Consider the following 21108-nt stretch of genomic DNA (forward strand, 5'->3'; position numbering starts at 1 on the left):
TTATTACCCATGACAGATTAACTCTTTTTGGTGCTAGATGGCTGGTCTGTCATTCAGCAAATAGCTTTGAATCACTGAAGCTTAAAAAGCAAAAATAATACACATGAAGTATATATTTCGGGAAAGAAAATCATTAAGCAAAACAGAGGAGCATAAACAATATTGCACTTCAAGAAACAGGAGTACTTGTGATGACAAAAATACTCACTTTTTAAGAAAAAATGCTATAATTCATAAAACTATTGTTTTTATCACTTACAGGATACACATTTTTTTAATGATCTGGTAGTGAATTCAAAAGATTTCATGCCAAGAGATTTGGACAGCTGGGTTCCATCCACAACTAAATGCACTGAGAGTAAATGTCCCCCCCAACACATGCATGTAAGGCCTATTGAAGAGGGCCAGTAAATTCCAGCCATCGGCCCTAAAGTCAGCTTCCAGAGCAAAAGTGCAGAGTTCTAATCATATCTGGGTTCTAACACAAATGAACTATTTAGCATTCCTGGGAGCAAGAAAAGGTAAAGAAAGTAGGGGAGGCTTGTCAGGGAGAGGTAAGAGGGATCCGCAGGTGACAGCCATGTTTTTAATTACCACATGAATGTTAAATGGTCTTGTATTGTCCTGATAGGTGGAGGGAGAGTGTTCGAGAACCGTGCACCAAGGACAGAAGGTGAACGACCACCTAGTTTTTCCTTACGGTATGTCTTTGCTTGTTGCAAGAACCGTTGAGGAGGAGACTCTGGGGAAGGACCTAGGGTGAACATCTCCTGTAAATATAATGGTCCACTTTTATATAGTGCGTAGCCAATGTAGTTACCTCAGTTTAACATATATGGTGAGTTGAGGAATACGTGTTTCCCAGAGATGGTTCTAGCCGCAGGATTCTGGATTGAGTGTATTAAGCATACCTGGGAGACTCCGGGTGAAGTGCTGCTTCTCCAGCTCTACCCCTATACTTGCACCCATTCTCATAAGGCAGAGTGATAGGCGAAGCAATGAGTGGGAAAGTGGAATGGACATGGAGCGGACTGATGGGAAGGTCATTTGTGTCCAGGCATTAAGCATGTACTGTGCCCCAAGATTCCTGAGGTTGGCCCTTCACAAAATACATTTGTGACACATGGATAACATGAACTTGAGCCCACAATCAACTTTTGTCTCGTAGATCTTGCTGTATTATCCCTTAAAGTAGGATATTCTTAGGATTCTGGTTACTATCTCATCTGGGATATCACTGCAGTGCATAGTAAGAAATGGAATGTAGCAAATATAAAGAAACTGAGCACTAAAATGAACCAAACATCCCAATCAAACTATTAACTACTTTGACAAATTTCTATCATGACTTGGTTGTTCGCCCTTTTAAATGGTTAATGAGTGGAAATAAGCAGGGCATCACCATGCTATTTTATTCCTGATTTTCTCATAATACTTCTCTCACCATAACCTAAGATGCTGGAAAGAGCACACAGCACATATTCTCATTTGGATAGAGATGTGAATACGGTAGATGTTTTGCATCGTCATGTCTGCACCGGTATGGCATTTCACAATAAACATTAAAGAAATCATGTTACATTTCTTATCCAATTTAAAGGCAAACTATTAGGCATTTCCTATAATTACACCAGTCTATATACACATATATAGATTAGTGGCACCCTTTTAACTCATTACTCTTTAATTTCACTACTTGTGATACAAACGGGTGTTTTTTTTAATATTTATATTTATATTGTTTAAAATGTTGTTCTTTGACTCTGTACTACGTCCCTTACTAAAGTAGGGTGACAGATATTTGCGTGTTAAAAATCTGTTCCAAAACGCAGAAGGGGAGAATATTGATGGAACATTTAAATTTTTGTACCAGATAGCCATGGACGGCTAACAGATCCTTGAAAATGATGAGATCGACATGCGATGCCATTAGTGGAGCGAGAAGGAATTAAATAAACAAAATGTTACTGGTTCAGGACAATTCAAATGGCAACATCTCATTTTCTCCCAATGGTAGAGAGGGCAGACCAAATACTCACCTGTACAGACAACATTAAAATAAATGATTTATGTCTGGGCCAGGCACTCGCATAAAGGCATCAATAAGGTAAAGTAAATCATGAGCGAGCTCACATAAATCACCCCAAATTATGTATAATACAAATATCAATGTGTGTTTCAGCTGCCCTCTCAATCTATAAAATGATCAAGTATCATACATATTATAAGGAATATAAGGCATGCCTTTATTATTAGATATCTGGATTCATATTATAGATTGAGTGAGCAGCTCAAACAAATTGATATTCAGACAATAAAAATATTAATTTAATATTAAAGGAACAAAGAATAATCAAAATGTGTCTTTCTATGTCTTTAGCAATATATGTTTGTGTATGCATATCTAAATCACTATGTATATTTCTATAAATATATATATATGTATTTGTGGATTTTACTTAAAATGATGTGAGTTATAATACATATTCGTATACTATCTATTTCCCTATAAGTTAAAGCAATATTCACTTAATACAGCATCGCTTCCACACAGCTAGAACCTGCACACAGTGCACATTAACCTGGCTTGCTTGCCAAGGCAGAGCAAAGAGAAACCTTCACATAATCATTTCCAAACATTAAAATGACTCCATTGTCATTATAGCTGAGAGATTGAATTCGCCTCATCAAAGCGGAGTATGACAGGTGACTCAATAGGATGGTGCCAAGCGGAGAGGCAAGAAGATTAGCAGGGCACTGATATCATTATTTCCGCCTATCACAGATTCGGCAGGGAGGCAATTGTAATTTCTGGGCTTATTAGTCTGCATTCGGAGGAAAAAACCTAGTGATAAACCTCACTCTGACAGCTAGGCATTTGTGCTGCAAGTGCTGTCATAGTGACACTTACAAAATGCCAATGTGGATATGTCCTTATAATCCTCACTAATAGAGGTTAAAGCATAGTATAAAGGCGTGCTTATCAACAATCAGCCCGCTAATAGCATTTGCATTTTTATAGTTAAATATAGTAATTAGAACGTAACTTTTAAAAGTTAAAACAATTAGTGTAGCAGTGCCCCAAACAACTCTTCAGTTCATAAAATAATGTTTTCCTTGTCGACATTTTCTGTATTTGTACCTGCGTACACACTTTTTATTTCCTTTTTTTCTGTGTCATGGGGAGAAATGAATGAAAGATGCAGGTATTGTCTGGGTGTCATCTAAAACATTATACAACACAATTAAAGTATTAATGATATATATTATTTAACGTTTCCTACAATGCACTGGTTCCCAATGGGAAATGACCACTAGAAGCCAATGAAGAATAAGAATAATCATTAATGGACCACCGTGAGGCAAGACAGAAAGGTAAAACTGTGCGTACCACTTCATACTACAAGTTTTAACAAATATTATTGATACGGATTTGAAATTTATCAACATTTGGGAAAATAGTTGTTTTGAATGACTTTTTTCATATTCATCCTTTAAAAGTAGCCCCATGCAGCGGTCTTGTTGGCTTGAACAGATGAGATGGCAGTTCAGGTCAGCAACAGACAATTCACATATAGCGTAGTCACAGGTCTTAAGGAAACAGGCTGTTATGCCCCAGCACTGAATGCCGGGAACAGTACATTTATATTAGACTTGGGTGCCGGCCAACTCTTCATGTTCTTCTTCGTGTGGTAAAAAATCTTCGTATTCCATGAATATTAAGTTCGGGTGAATATTCATGTACATTCTTCGTGTTCGTTTTTTTTCTTCCTTTTTTGCCGTTTTTTTGTAGAAGGAGTTAATACGGGGTTAACGCGGTACGCACTACGCAGCAGCTTTGGAGCCAGGATTTTAAATGTCTGTACAAGCAACTCTATTGGTCGTCGGTAGGGGCCTCCTCTGTCATCAACCAATGAAGTGCACCTGTACTTCATTGGTTGATGGCAGACGAGCCCCCTGCTGGAGACCAATAGAGTCGCTCGTACAGACATTTAAAATCCTGGAACCGCAACTTTGCCGGGAGAGACCACTGGTACTCACAATACTCAATTTAAGTGTGTAATTGTAACAGAAATCGTGTAATCGTGTAATGTCAACATAATTGAAATGTTTATGAAATAATAATACAGAAAGGCACTGGGGAGTTTGAGATCATTTAAAGGCAAGAAGGTTACTATTAAAATGGTTTTACCCTGCATTTGTATTTCTTAGTTTAGCTTTTTGACATTGGATTGAAAGGCTCTATAAACACAGTTCTTTGTGTGTATATATGTCTTTGCAGTATAGTGAAGAGGCATTGATATTATTTTATAATAATATAACAGTGGCAAGCCAAGAATAATAGCATAAGCAACAAAGGCCAGTTAAAGTCACTATATTTTAGTATCACATACAAACTGCTGCCGCTGTTCACTTGAATTCTGCTGCCCTTTCAATGAGTACAACCAGCTTAGATATATAACTTTTTTATTCTCTTGAACTATGTAGTTATTGCAAGTCAGAGATCTGGGTTGAGATCCCACTGGATCCTACCCGAAATTCCAGAACCCAAGCTCCCCACCCTACAGTTAGACCATTGCATTTTCTCTACCATATTGGCGGAAGGATTTGTCAGGTGGCGCTGTGGTTGTCCAGTTTCACCTAAGATTATTACCCTAAGAGTAAGTCATACATTTTCAAAGTGATCACCTTTTCCACATAAAACATATGCTAGGGTATAGACAAATTCTACTGCCTAGAGCGGTAGATCACGAGGGGTGGATTGTTCTCTTGAGTGATCAAGCCCCCCGTTGTCACGCTGCACAATGGGTCAGTTACAAACAAGATCTTTGATTTCCTATTTTACACTATGGAGGCAGCACTGGCTCAGCACAGCCTCTGTGTTGTGTTAAGAGATGGATCGCAGGGATGTGATGTCATATCTGGGTATTTCAGGTCTTAAGCTGTGCATTGTTTAATATGTTAAAGATGCTGGGGGTGGATGGTATAAACTGCCCTAGGTCGGACCTCAGGCAGCCCCAAAGGTACCGAGGTACTGCTAAATTGTTTATTGGAACCGTTTATATCAGGTTTGTAGCGTTTAGTTGTGGTTTATTGGAAATATTGTTTTCCTGTATTTGCCATTGTATGTCTGTGCTGCATAAGACCAGAAGGGTATTTTCGTTGGACAGTGCCCTTGGCCTAACTCAACAACCTCCGCCAGCCGCTATGCTGAGCACATGGATATGATGTCATATCCTGGTGCTCCATCTTAGAAGGATGTGTGGTGCCAGATAAGCCACAGACCTCCATAGTGCAAATGGGCAGGTTATATGGCCAACTGGTTTATTTAGCAGTGGCATATGGCAGATGGGGCCTCTAGACCTAGCTAGCCTAGGCTAGAATATGCCACAGCACGAGACCTGTTTGGATGTGCTTTTCAGACATTAAACTTTCTCATCGTTCTGTATTAATAATACTATTTTCTTATATTTTTTTTACTCTAAATCTTATGGAATCTGTAACTGGTTTCTGGCCAAGAGAATGTAACAAAATATAGAGTACTGGCAATGGTAAGTTCATTATTTTGTCAAAAATGGAAAGACTGATCATTACTGATAGGAATGTTGTCACTCATATCAATCAGGGATTTAAAATTGAATTTCTTTTTGGGAAAATAATCATTATTGTTTAACCTTTTGATCATTTCTTCAAAAAATACACAATTTTTAAATATATATATATACAATTATTGGCACTTGGATGATTTCATGTGAAAAAAATATATTTGGAAGGTACAGAAGCACCATGATCCAGATGTGCACTGCAGGCACTTATACCTTTGCTACCAGGGGCTCCGGGGCAAATGCCCCTTTTGCCTCTTTGTTGATGAGCCACTCCTAGCAGACAGCTGCAAGTATATGAGAGTGAGGGCATAAAAACACTGTTCTCCTATGTTTTTGGATAATCTGTATTGATTTTAAAAAATCACGATACGACCAAGAAAAGTTTTGGTGGAATGGCGGGTCTACTGATCAAACGCCACTTTATGCGTGTATAGTTCAATATCACAAAAGGCATTGAGTTTGGTATAAGGTTGTTTCACGGCTATATACATTATACAATGCAACGTAAAAAAAACCCCCTCTGTTTCTATTTTCTGTATTATTCATCAACTTGTTAATAAAAGACACTCACATTCAGTTAAGAATATGAGTCCTAGAGAGTGTTTACTCTGTGGGTCTAAGAGTACGACACTTCCAGTCATCTGATCATAAATGGGTTAAAAGGGCCAAGTACTGTTAAAAGAAGAGGCCACTCTTTTTCCCATAGAAAAGATAATTACTTAGGGCAAGTAAACTCAGGGATTTATCCACAGAAAATTACCCACAGTCAAATATTTAAAGAGGTGTCACGTTATGAAGGCCATGGAATCCAGCCTTTGTGCGTGGACGCCTCAATTTAACTCATTTCAGGTCAATTGAGATTATATAACATTATTAAACAAAAAGTTCAGACGCCGTATATAAAACGTACATATATGACATTTAGCTAGGAATAATTAATATGCAATTTGTACATTTTTTTTTTCAAGGACCTTCAGTATGAAAGCCTAACAGGATTATACATTCATAAAATGTTATGGCTTTTATTTTGTAATTGGCTTTAAAATAATTGCCATAATGCCCTTAGGACTTAGTAGCAGTTGCCTGGCTTTCCTTTAGTATGGATTTGCACGTTAATTTTCCCACCACAGCTCTGTTGCAATATAAATGGTCTCTCGCCCATTGTCTGCCTTTAGGGCCACCTAGCAAATCCCCGCACAATTTACATCTTATTACATTGATGACACCCTGCAACAAGATGTCAAAATTATAATATTCATGCAGTACTTTGTTATCTTAGTTAATTGGCAGATATGACATAGGTTACAATTTATCAAAGGTTTACAGCCACCCAGGGCTGCACAAAAGCCAAATGCCATTTTTCTGATGGAAGTTCAAGACATCTTTATATACTAAGTGGCTATAATTTTTCATTCTTCAGACAATTTTCTGTATTATAGAAACTAGTTGTAATAAGTCATATAGCTCAAGTTACAATCCTTAAAGTATCAGTACTCCTATTATATATATATATATATATATATATATATATATATATATATATATATATATATATATATATATATATATATATATATATATATATAATGACATCAGTTTGAAATAAAAATAATTAAAACTTAGTTAGTTGATTATAAGTTAAATATTCCAGTAGTTTGGGATGTGGGATCAAGGGAAGGTGTCTTTAAAATGAGAGAGATGATGGCATTAGGATGAGAATACACCAGAGGAAAGAGAGAGATTAAAAATATTGGCTATGGTTGGGGTAAGGACACCAGAGAGGGATGGTAGCCGATATGTACAGGGTTGAGGGGGCCAGTGGGAGCGCAAGAGGACCTCAGAAACTCCAGTAAGGGTGGCTGGATGGACTTGTGGAGAGGATGTTCTACTTGATAGTGTTGGTTTTGCTTTGGAAAATATGTAGCAAGTTCTTATATGCAATATGAATTGTTGAAGCATATTTCCATAATTTATACGAATATGGCCAGTTGTCATCCATATATTTAAAGTTCATTAACAGAATAAAACTCATCAATCTCAATATATTTTAAAGTTTTAGGTGAAGCAGTCTCACCACACGTCCAAACCTGTACTAACACATTGCACATCAGTGATATTGTGATTATTTTGGGTTTTCATTTTACTCCACGTAGATAAAGCTATGTTTGGAATAAATGGCTGTTGAGATTCAGTATTCCCATACTTTTAGAAAAGATTAGATACCTGTGTACATAGGGAAAAGCTTTTACAAATGGGCCCAGTTTTAAGCCCCTGGGGGAACTAAGTAGGGCTGGGAAATGATGTCATAAAGCATTAACAAATTCAAGCAATCAAGTTATGGTTCCTGCAGTGTAGCCCCTGGAGCCATCATACCTCGGAAAAGATGTAGGCAAAAAGTTTTATCCATATTTACCCCATGGAAACACCCATATAAGAAACTATAAAATATTTCCAAAATAATGAAACTGATTTATAATAAAATGAAAAAGCCAAAGCTCCGTGTAGCTTCCATAGATGAATTTAGCACAATAAATGTTACCGCAGGTAGAAAAACGGACTGGGCTGTTCTTATCTACTTTACACTTCTGTGAATCAGCTCCTCATTTCCAGCTCCCTAATCGGCTCTTGTTTATCACTGTAACTTGCTTTTCATTCTGTGCAAGACCCATCACGTAGAATTGTTTGACACTTGGGGAACTATTGTCAATAAGATAATAATAAGCCTTTAAAAGGTGTGTCTTGGTAGCAGGGCTTCATTAATAAATTGTAACCTCTTGGAACACACCGCTTCCCGCATACAAGCTTATAAAAGCAAAAGAACACAATATGTAGACCCCACACCGAATAGGTTAAGAGATTGTTACCTGTGACATGGCCTTGCGCCGAGCAATTGCCTTTCTCAATATAGCTGTCATTAACCTCTTCACTACTGCAGCCTTTTGTAATGAAATTGTTGCTGTATCTGAAAGCTGGTTCATGTAGTTATGGTCTTCTCTGCATCCCCGTGCAGGGCTGTATTCATTTATTTTTTTAATTATATTTCATTGCTGCATCATATAAAAATGAAATACCTCCAGCTATGATCACCTAAGTAAACAATAATAAGGGGGGGGGGGAACAAAAAACAGTTGAAATTCTATTATGTATTAAAAAATGTCATGCAAATGTCCTCATGATATCAGTATGCTGCCTCCTCCTCCGTAATGCTGATATCTGCTTTAGTGTGTATTACAGGGAAAAGAAAAAATGTCGGTGCGCTAAGCTAGTCTCAGGCTCAAATAATACAAATGTGTAATACGAGGCCTACCAAACAGGTGTAAGCATGCTGCAAAAACAGTGTATTGGCTGTACAATGTATACAAAAAACAAAAACTGTCTGCGCTTCTTACCCTAATTAGTGTGTATTATACAGTCTTTTGAAGCCACAGAAATAAAATGGTCATAATTAGTGATATAAATAGTATATAAACGCCATCCACCCTATAATTTTACTGATACCGAACTTGGCTTATGTGTCATGGCTGCAGAATCTACATTAGAGAAGAGACCTACATTTTACCGGCCTGTGACATATATTCCAAGTAGTTGCAGCTCTTATCTTAATATCACAGGGATGCCATATGCATGTATATATATATATATATATATATATATATATATATATATATATATACATATACATACATGAAGTCATTGTAACAAGTGGTTAATTGACCAAGATGGCCTTTTCGAAATGTGGGTGCAGCTTTATCGTTTTCGAAAAGGCAGTAGTAGAATATTTCAAGACTTGGGAACAACAATGGGCCCATTTAGAAATGTTTTAGTAAAATTTGTAGAACTGTGCAAACCCATTGTAATGTAACAGAGCCAGCTAAAAGACACAGAAAATGTGCGAGTTCAATCAAACAGATTTATAGGGAGAGTACGGGAAATGAATAGGACAATACAGCGAATTGTGAACTAAGCAAAGCATTGTTTGTGTACGCCACTTGAAATTCAAGTAGAACATTCCACAAAGAATAAGTGAAGGACTAAAAAAACATTAAGAATTATGTGAAAATCATATGTAAATATCAATAACCCAATGCTGTGAAGCAAACAGAAAAACAAAAAAATACCCCCATGTCTATTTTTTTTTTTACATTGCATGTCAAATACTACATTTTGTTTTCGGATCTCATTTCCATTCTGATAGTTCTTTTGTGTATTTTTTTTGCTCTTGTGCTCCTTAACCATTATAGTGTTTTGAGCTGCTGGTGAACACAATAGCAGGAATCAAGAGCTCTTCGGTGAACCAATGTCGAAAACTTTGCACACTTAACAAGCTCTCCTAACATACAATTAGAGCCAGAGATAAATATTGACACACTAGATTATTTTTGTAACTTGTTTTAAGGCCTATCCAAGAAATCAGATGGTCCAACTTCTACTTTCCCTGATGATTTCAAGTCTCAACTAATAGAAACAAATAAAGTAAGGACTTCTGTCCACAATGGGTTAGCAACCACCATTGTTGGGAAGCACTAATCGGATTAAATTGGTTGCTAGCTCTGCATCTAGGAGTCTAAAACTCGTTCCGAAAATGTTCACATCTCAAGGGGATGAGGCATTGTTGCTTTTCCTCAGCATCCCTATTTAAAATCGCAAAGATAGAAAGGAGCAAGTACAGGCTTGAGATTATAGCAATGCCTTCTCACAATGCAGACAAAGCGTAGGGATGAGCATCAGTGCTGGAATACAACATCGCAGTTAAACACCATTGAGGAGGATAAGATAGGCACCATTTGCAGACATTTGATTGTTATGTTGCAGAATAGAATTTGTTGTAGATGATATCCCCCTGTTAAAACCCTGTTACTGAATAAAAATATAACGTTCTTTAATGCTCTCTATTACTTTTTACAGGTAATGAATGAAAACTGATAATTCATTCTATTTTCAGATTACGAAAATAAATGGAAAATACATGCTTAGAATAAAACACAATCTCACAAGCATTCAATATTTTACTCTTGAGTATTAATAATAAAAAAACAACCTCCGGCAAAATGTAACTTACTACTGTGCTTTGCATAATTAGGACACGTTTACAACATTTTCTGTTTTAATTCAATTGTTTTTATGGCCGTGTATTCAACATTTTGGCAGCTAAAGTCTGGTAATGGAAAAAAATATATATAAAAAAATAAAGTAATGAAAGAAGGTGAAATACTCTCATACTAGATAAACAATAGGAAGCTGTAAGCAGCCATTTATATTATCACTATAACTGGTACAGGCAGCAATAAGCCTCCCAGTACATATTTTGCCAACACTCTGATAATTTTCAAAGCTATTGGCAACTTGGGAATTTTTCTTCCTTATCGCTGGGGCTCAGCTAACTTCACTAAAACTAATCAGTGCAGGAATCATTCATTCAAGGATTGCATGATCATGTTTTTCTTTAGCGGTGACAGCTGCCTCTGCCACATTAGCAATGCAGATCAGCCAGCCTAATAGGTTAATGCAGAACACGCGAAAATTAGGTTTAATCCCCAGTGAAATAATCTAACATTTTCACATTTCTTGATGTTGGGATAGAGACATTGCTGGTGACTCAATTAGGTATAATGTAGATCAAAGCAAATTTACCTTCTGGCTGAACCTTTTTCAGTGGTTTAGATAGGAGAAGAGAAAGGCACCTGATTAAATGTGAATGGTTGGTGGCGAAACAGTCTCTGAATCGTGTGTGTATTATAAAAAAGCAAACATTGCTAATATTTCAAAGCGACGACATGCTCTATGACTCTAGAACATATCAGAGCACATAGTCTGAAAATAGAGCAATATATATATATATATATATATATATATATATATATATAGTATATACGGTATATATAATATTTAATAAACAGTGTTTTACATGTAATTGAAGCAATTTAAACTATATATATATATATTCTAGATATATTCTATATATATATATATATATATATATATATATATATATATTTTTTTTATATATATATATATATATATATATATATATATATATATATATATATATATATATATATATATATACCGGTATATATACATGCATGCAAGTGTACATTTTTGCACACTATCTGTATTCTTTAATTTATTTGTATGTGTGTGTTTTTATTAGCATTTATTCACATGATTATACTACTGATGCTAACTATAAACACTAAGCCTAATCATAGATAATTTAATGTATACCTATATATTATTTAGTCATTACTATCATTTTTAAAAGTGTCCACACCAAATTGTCTTTGCATTCATTTCCCCGACTGAAAGGGCAAACATCATTTGCCTAAATCTGTTTGAATATATGAGAAATAAAGATTTTTTTTTGGTAACTGGTACAATGAATGAATCAAATCGTCAGTGAATACCAAATCTACCATCAATCTCTTTCCATCGCAAAAAGGAAAAGCGACAAAATAACACATCCTCAGTTGCCAAATGTATTATTTTTTTGTGTGCGTGTGTCTTGACATCTTAATACTTAATCCTTGCGTGTGGTCAAATCAGTTTACTATAGACAACCAATCAAGCAATTATTCCTAAATTATATTTGCCCAACTCACATTGATTGGTTATTCTTTCCTTATTGAGTAAGCTCATTAATTCCGAGCAGATCGCTTATTATGCCTGTCACATAATGTCCTTTCACAGCCTATCTGCTCACAACAGCCCGCTGATGTTTCAAGATGCCATACAGAAAAGGAGGTTCGGTGATCTATTGCATTGTCTTCACCGCCAATTACAATTCACATTGCTGATTAACTTTGATGTGAAAGCTAATGAGATAAGGCATGCGTTATCAAGGCAGACCTGATCGTCATCTCATTTATACAGAATTTGCCATCGGCAGATGACCAAAAAAAAAACAAAAAACTAATGAAGACATATCTGACAGTGGGCTGAGCCTAGCACAACATTCTGTCGGCGAAGGCTTGTCTTCGAAGCCATCACTCTGTGTGAAAGATGGCAAAATTAGCTTAATAATGAAAACACTTCACCTAAATGAACAAATGTTTACATTAAAATAACAACGCGATAAATGGATGTTAAAAGATTTTATGCCTCGTTGAGTCTAAACAGTGCATTTCCTTGAAATGAAAGAAAAAAAATTAAGCATTATTCCGCAGTCCTTCAAATCACCTATGTGTGCATGAAACATTTTTAGATTTGGACTATTATTAGGTCCTTTTTGTCTGCAAATTCAAACAGCTTCTGTAAAATAAAACGATCCATAATGTGTCATCATACTCTATACCATCAGTCAAATGTTCTTCGGACTCACAGTAGGGAGCCGATCGCCTTTAAATGCATGTTTTTATTTTACTGCGAGTTACATTTTAATTTGACGCATAAACTGGATTTTTTTTTCTCACTATCTGAGTACAAGACAGAGTTCCCTGGCAGTGAAAAGCTTCGATCCATTGGCAAAAGCAGCTACAAGGAGTACATTGTCTAATATAATGGTGGCTTCTACATAAAAGACAATGTTAAGCCACTGCAAAAATATAAATATTATTTATTATTATATTACCTTGCATAATTAGGAGTAAAATCTATATTATAAATATATGATGCATTAATAAAATCAAATTGCTCACGTTATTAAGATGGTGATATAATAACTAACTACACATAGGATGATGAGATTTTGGATAGTTAGAACAAGTGAATAGTTTTTTGGGGTTTTTTTGTTTACATGCTGCCTTTATTCAGCTTTATTTTTTGGCAGTGTTGTATTTGGATACCTACAAGAAATAATTATATTTCATAGTAGATCCCATTCGGTGTGACAGTAATTTCATCTTTATGGGGCAGCTGCATCTGCAGGTTAGCGTGTTATGGTCCGAGTCTTTAATTGATGCTGATACCTCTTATTGGGCTAACATAGAAAAAGATGAATAGGTACAGGACCTCAGAGATCGTTTCTTTAGATGGAATGCATTTGATCTGAAGAAGAAGCCTCTGGCGTCTCTGGATTTTATGGAACTTTACATGTGTTCTATGTTGACCCAATAAACGGTATCAGCATCAACTAAGGACTCCATTGCCTCTTGGACGTATACAGTTATACCCGTTTTTTTTAATTAAGTCTAACAATGAACATTTTTTTATCATTGACTGCCATCTGTAAAGCATTTTTGATTTGTGATGTTTCCTTACAGGTCAGGAAGTGTCCACAAGTGAAATAAATAATTCACTAAGTAATTTCTAAGATAAACACGGTCTTGGATAATTGTCACTGGTGATGTCAGCAACAATGAGGTGCTTTTTGATGACACTAAATTAAGTGAAGCAAATACAGTCTAATTCACTTATCCCAGAAAAAATCGAACTACATTATTTATCCCAAAAGGCTGCCGTATACATTATGTAAAATATATATTATACCATGGAAGGATTATCAGTTCTTGATCCAAGTGTTAATCTAATTTATAGCTCATGCTATCATTTTATTGCACCTACCAGACGATCCTAATGAAAATTAGGAAAACGGCGAGAGATGGATGGATGTGGTTACAATTTACTCCTAAGGTCTTCCGAATACTCCACAATCTTAAACGACTTAAAATTATATTTTCTAACACTAAGGGGATGGGGGCAAATCCGTAGGCTGTGTGCCTTGTGGCGGGCTATATACCCAGATGTGCACGTACCAGCATTTGTTATTACTGGTGTCTCAAATGTATTTACTGGAACGTCTTTCAATTTAAACTCTTTAAATACATAATTGCCAAAAAAAATAGCAAAAAATGTAATCCGAGTACTTTGGCAATAAACTACATAAAACTTGAAATATAGCATATTTAAGCCATGTGAACAATTTACTTCTCATATTTAAAATCAACCTACAGAGCAAGTGCTCATTAAAATCTGTTACTTTCTGGCTCTTGGGTGTGGAATATATTATTTACCCAGTAAATTGAGCACAAATAACTCTAGAATAACCTTCCTCTGATTGCATATATTGCTTAAACCAGTTTCCTTGGTGAACAGAAACTAAAAAGTATGTCTCAGATAAAATGGCTCAGATCCTTTATTTACTGGAACAAAAGCTTTCTGTCCCTTAAAGGGAAAAAAATCATTTTTTTACCGATATAGAAAATTATTCTAGTTGCATGCATCTATAGAATAATAGACATAAGTGTTATAGAGTCTCTCCTGAACCAACACCCTTCACAAAAGGCAAGGGGTACATTGTGATGTCCCACAAATAAAAAAGTAACGCAATGATATCAGGGAAACGAGGCAAAAACATTGCACTGAAACATGCCATCTTTGCTTCCCGCACAAAAGCTTGCCGTGCCCCCTCTCTATATGGAGCGAGATAGTGGCCATTGGGCCAGCTATGGGTGGGTGCTTGCTTTAAATGTTTATCTTCTTTCTGTATTTCTGTATTATCTTATCCCAATCTGTAAGTGACGTGCCATTTTATTAGAGGATATATGTAAGGATGAAAAGATATTTACAAAGCCAATGAAGGATCGGTGAGGTTATCATTTAGTCTTGATTATTATTATTATCAGCCTTTATTTATATAGCACAAACAATGTACGCAGCGCTTCTTACAATACGTATATTCAAGGGGTATGACAAGACCAGAATCGACAGACTAAGACAAACCAATACATTAGGTGGAAAGAGCTCTGCTCGCAAGCTTACAATCTTGAGGATCCGTTCACTACAGTTGTAAAAAGTGGTCAAACATCTAGGAAGGTTCTGAATGCATTACAGGCTTCCCTGGATACTTTTATGTGGCAGCCATTTACCAGGCCTCCAGAAAAGCCTCAACAAGTCTTGGTTGAGGTTTGCTTAAACCTTGGCCACTTTTTGGCTAGATCATTTTTTTACCTCCCATGTTTTGCAGTACGAGGGGAAAACCATCTTCTCAAGCCCAATTCCATATAACTCAGGCTCTCATTAGAGGCACAACCCACTGGGCCACCAGACCTGGACAGATCCCATCTATGCTTATGAGAAATATGCCCATACCTGGGAACTCTCCGGGTTTGCCCGGAGATTGCAGGGTGAAGCACCGCTTCTCCGGGTCACTGGAGCGGGGTCTTGACACGCCCCGCTCCCCGCCCATTTTCCCTTTAAATGGGGGTTGTTCACGACAGCTGTCTCTTAATTAAAAAAAAAAACCTGTCAAATAGAAACGCGGTAGCATCCTTATACTGGTCACAGAACAGGTAAGCAAGCAAGGCAAGACTGTTGATTTGGACTGATGTGAATTCTAACCTTAATAAAACAATATTCAAGGAAATGCCTAGAGATGCAAAGGGCAACGGGGGCACAACAATACAACGTACATTTTTTTTAACAGTAAACATATGTCGCTAGAGGAGTGTGTTTTGTATATAATAATTACATTACCTTTTGATTTAGAGTTTAAAGTAAATAATATTTAGACATCTGAAACATACTCAAGACAAATGAGAAGCCTCTAGATGCTTTTGTATGAGATGCTTAAGAGCTCTACAAACATGAAAGCACAACCTCAATTAAGCTCATCTTCATCTCAGAAAGGAAGTAGCGACTGCATTCTGAATATATTAGATAATGCACACTCACAGAGGCGCATTCTCCCACAGAAAGGGAAATTCTAGATAAGAAACCCAACGCAGGCCTAAGAGTTCCTCGCTGTTCATTTTTATTTGAAAATGTTTAAAATATATTCATATTTAACAAAGACATAATTATTGCCAGCTTTTTTTTTTTTTGCCTCCTCCTCGTCATAACGAGCTGGACGAGGAAGAATTATTTTTAGAGGAACTCATTTAAGGACAAAGGGTTGACCTGTAACATTTCATTAACTAAAACCAGCAAAAGAGAAGAAGACGGTGACAGGAGTAGACCCTGCGCCATTCAATAGGCTAATTTCAAAATGCTAATCACAATTCCCAGATGCGGAGACTGATATTTTAAATATATATGTATGTATCGTTTGTTCACTCCAAGAACATCACACATTTGAAATTGAAATGAAAAAAAAAAAATCAAAGACGTTTGTAGGATTTCTTTTTAACCAAATGACAAATGGAATATTTTAATGGAGGGGACAGCGAGCGAACGGCGTTCTGCTTTTTTTTCCTTCAAGTGTTTCAAACTATTCTTTTTCTGTTCTCTCATCAGCGTTACATGTTAATTAAAGAGCCTTTCAAAAATAAGTTGCACAATTAAGATAATAAGCTTAAAAATATGGAGAAAAAGACAAAACAGAGAGGTATATACCTTATATGAAGTGCAAGAAGACAGAATGTTCAATGTTAAGGGAGAAACACTTTAAAATGAGTGTTATGGGCTTAGAGTTCTAGAGAAAAATGAAATGAATAAGTAATGAGTGAAAAAAATACGTTTTCTAAATATTCCTGGAGATGCTAAAACGGCCACCTGCCAGATAAGTCACTTAATTATCCCCATATGATAGTTTGTTTGAATATAAAAACACAATTTTAATAATCAGAACAGTAAAGTAGGAATTCATGGTCAAATCCATCAAGCCAAACCTGTAGCAATTGCCCCGTATTTATGACAAAATGTGACGAGATATAAACATGGGATGCTTTCCGATGATTACTCTGTATTTAACACTTTGCACCTTAATCGCTCCAGTTTTTCATGTATAAGTCATCAACCGTGAGCAAAGGAATTAGCATGTCTCCCACATACCTCCCATGTCTCCTTCTTTAGGAGGGACAGTAACTCTTTGGGACCCGAAGCTCTGTCCCTCTGTCCTACCCTCTATAAGTGTGAAAGATGCAGTAATGTGTATAGTTACCACTAAATTGTATTAATAAAGTAGATTATTTTTCTTTGGAAGTTACTCAAATAGCTACTAATAGGTCACAATGTCACATGAAGAACATCCGTAAAGCCACGCTAGTTGAAATGTTGGGAGGTAGGCCCCATTTACTTCATAGTCTGTCTAGTCTGATATATACATAGTTAGGCATATTTATAAAAGGAACAATTTTGGGACAAAGTTCTATCACCGTACACTCCAACTGAACATTCCCACTCATTGCCCCACACTTAACGCATAATTCTTTATTAATATGTCTCAGATTCTCCTGCAATGATAAACGTATACCTATATTGTACCATATATACAATCTAGTTTCTTGATCCATACCTACAAACATGTTCTATGACATATATTTGGTTAATTGCTTTATTATTACATTTAAGAAATGCTGCAACATGCAGAGATTACACTGAAAAGGGTTCTAGGTAACACAATGAGTGCAGTACTAGAAAGGTGCTGCGTTGTCAGCATGTTACAATGTGTGCCAATACAATACACAGTAGGAAATATAGCCAGGCTTCCAATGGCTGTAGGTCACAGACCGCAAATGTCTAGTGGTTCAATAGGCTGGGGTCCACAGTTGGGTCATGTCACCTATAGGCTGTAAATGCATTGGTCTGTGTTTAGTCCGCATCTTAAATTAGCATACCTGAGAACCTCTAGATCAGTGGTTCTTAACCTTCCTAATGCTGTGACCCTTTAATAAAGTTCCTCATGTTGTGGTGACCCCCAACCATAAAATTATGTAATTATATATTGCGAAATAGGCGACCCCTGTGAAAGTGTTGTTCGAACCCCAAAGGGGTCGCGAACCACAGGTTGAGAACCGCTGCTCTAGATCCTCCCGGACTCCTCTAGGTCAGCATAGCAGGAAATTAGGCTAAATCCCTGAGAATAGGCTCAATGCAGATTTGCACTTAAATGACGCATTTAATACTTTTGTAAAATTTATTTAAAATGATTGTAAAATAGTACAACAATAGTGCATGTAGTAGCAAACCACATAATACGTTGTTATATTTTAAATTAACTTTTTCTCTATAGTGTTAATTTTGTAGCTCTTGTTTTTTTTATTTTTAAACGCAGATAGAGTATGCCGTATAAGTGGCTATTTATAATGCCTATTAACTTGCTGTAAATTATGTTGCAAAATTAAAACTGCATGTTACATGGATATGCATACTAAACAATTCTCTTGGTTGGTGCGGGATAATAAATCCTAAATTAATTCATCATGTTAAGTGGACACTTAAGCAAACACTAAAAAGAATTGTTTTATTTTGGTGACAGAGTGGAGAGGTGATGTAAAAAGATGGAAAGGTGGTCTTGTACGCTTTTCTGTCTGTATCCCCCCCCCCTAAGATTATAGAACAAATACGACACTTTTTTAATACTCAAGCCAGTACATGGGAATTCATTGAGGTTCTTAACTCTTTTGCGGGCTAGAGGGATGTGGACATCACTGGGTAGCCTCTGAAAGGGTTAATCCATCAGCTTCAATCACCGCAGTACAGTAGTGAATTTCAGTGTTAAAGGGGATCAAGTTTTGTTTTCCCCTGCAAACAATACATATCCATAATAAACATGGTTTATTGTATTTTGTTCCAGGCTCAGTGTCTGAAAGCACCATAAACAAACACGCCATGCAGATGTCTCCAGGATAAAATAGATGACTTCCGGGTGCGTGGAAAATCACTGAACGCATTCATGGAAAAGTGAAGGGGGCATTGTTCTCCTCCCATGCTGCACCACATATTTAAAGCGTCAAGGGTACAACTAAAGCATTTAAAAAAAAATAAAAACATAAAAAAAAGGATAGAGACACAAATCAATTTCTCATTTCCATATGTCCGAAAAAAATACGTACTAATCTAATGTAGTAGGAAAGTACTAATTATTTATAAGAATACAGAAGGGTATAAATTGCTCTGGATGAGAAAAGAACGTGCAGGGTGATGAGGTAGCTTGTGGTTATAAAATAAGTGGGGAGAGTAGGTTAGGATTCCATCAGGCTATAGATGATACCAAAGGATACCAGTTACTCTTTGCATGGCTGCCAATAGTTCCAGATCTGTCAGGACAAATACTGGACTGTCCATTTAAAAACCAAGTACTAGAACGGCGGGTCTGCAGTGAGTATATATTGCCTCACATTGCTTGCTGTGGACCAGAGTGGGAGCCATGGGCAGTGCCAGCGGCCATATGGAATATCTGGCGTTGCTTTATTGTTAAAACCACATACAGAAAAATAGATAACGAGATAGACAAATAAAGAGAGAGTGAGAGAGAGAACATGGCAAAAAGTAATATATACCTATAGAGTGAATTTAAATGCGATCAGAGCAAAGAAATATTAAGGTATATGGCGTGAAATACAAAATGTTGCTTTCGGGTATTAAACGGGCTCGGCTAATGAAATTACCAAATGTAACACTTGAAAATATATATGCTCATGTGTGTAGAAAAATACTAAATTCAGAGTCATACTCGTTGTATGGTGCAGCTTGGTATTATTACGTACTTTCTATTCTTGCTTGTCTAGAATGTTATGAGAGATAAATCTGGCTCTACAAGGTCACAAAGAGGTGACATTGGGATTAATTTAACAGTAGGGCAAAGAATAGTGAATCTTATCTTCGACCCTCAGATAAGGAAAGTAGTTACCATGAGTGATGCTCATTCATGTCTGGCATAATAGTTCTCTATTGATAAGGTTCCCAAACTTTCTAAAGCTCATAGATGTTTTTGTCACACGTGTATTCTATCTATATGGAACTTATGTGCTGCTTCAGAAGCTGTTGATGGTTTTCATTTTGTCTTTATCCTGTGTTATGTTGGCTTTTAATGGTAGTAAGCTATGTGGCTCATAAGAGGCCTAACTCTCAGTTATGCTAAAGTATCTTTTACTAGCTGGAATTGTGCACGATGGATCTGGGAGACAGAAACCATTATATAAAAAATGTTTCAGGTACCAAATTAATTATGTAATGCAATAAACATATTGATATTGGATAGGGTAAGGGTTATGAAGAGCCTGGAGAAAGAACACAGAAAAGCTGATAAAAGGGTAGTGAAGCTGGGGTAGACATGTGTGCCCGTTAACATCTCTAGCATAGTGTAAGAACTAGACTTGGGCACCGACCAACTCTTCTTGTTCGTCTTCGTGGGGGGAAAATTTTTCATATTCCACGAATATTCGCCCCCGTTCCTGTGTTCGGTTCGGGCGAATATTCGTGACTCTATTGGTCGTCTGCAGTGGCCTCCTCTGGCATCAACCAACAGGAGGCCCCTGTAGGCGACCAATAGAGTCTCTCGCACGGACCTTTAACATCTGACGGCGAACCTACGGATTTCCGCTCCTGTTAACCCCTGCAATGCTGCGTAGATAAGGTAGGCTAGATGGGGAAAGGACCAGGGAAATAAGTAAACAAAGACGAAGATTCTTCGTGTTGTGTGTCTTCGTATACGTTTTGCCGCCACTGCCGCCATGTTAGTTTCTTTGGTATTCGGGCTGAACAACGAAAACGCACCCTTCTTGTTAGTTTTCATGTTCGCCCGAATACAAATGCACAATGCAATGCAACTTCTAATACAGGTCTTTTCAGCATTAAGTTTTCGCATCACGGTTCCCATAGAGTTACCCCCTTCCAGACAAAGTAA

The sequence above is a fragment of the Spea bombifrons genome, chromosome 3, assembly GCF_027358695.1.
Source record: "Spea bombifrons isolate aSpeBom1 chromosome 3, aSpeBom1.2.pri, whole genome shotgun sequence".
In the NCBI taxonomy this organism is placed as follows: Eukaryota; Metazoa; Chordata; class Amphibia; order Anura; family Pelobatidae; genus Spea; species Spea bombifrons.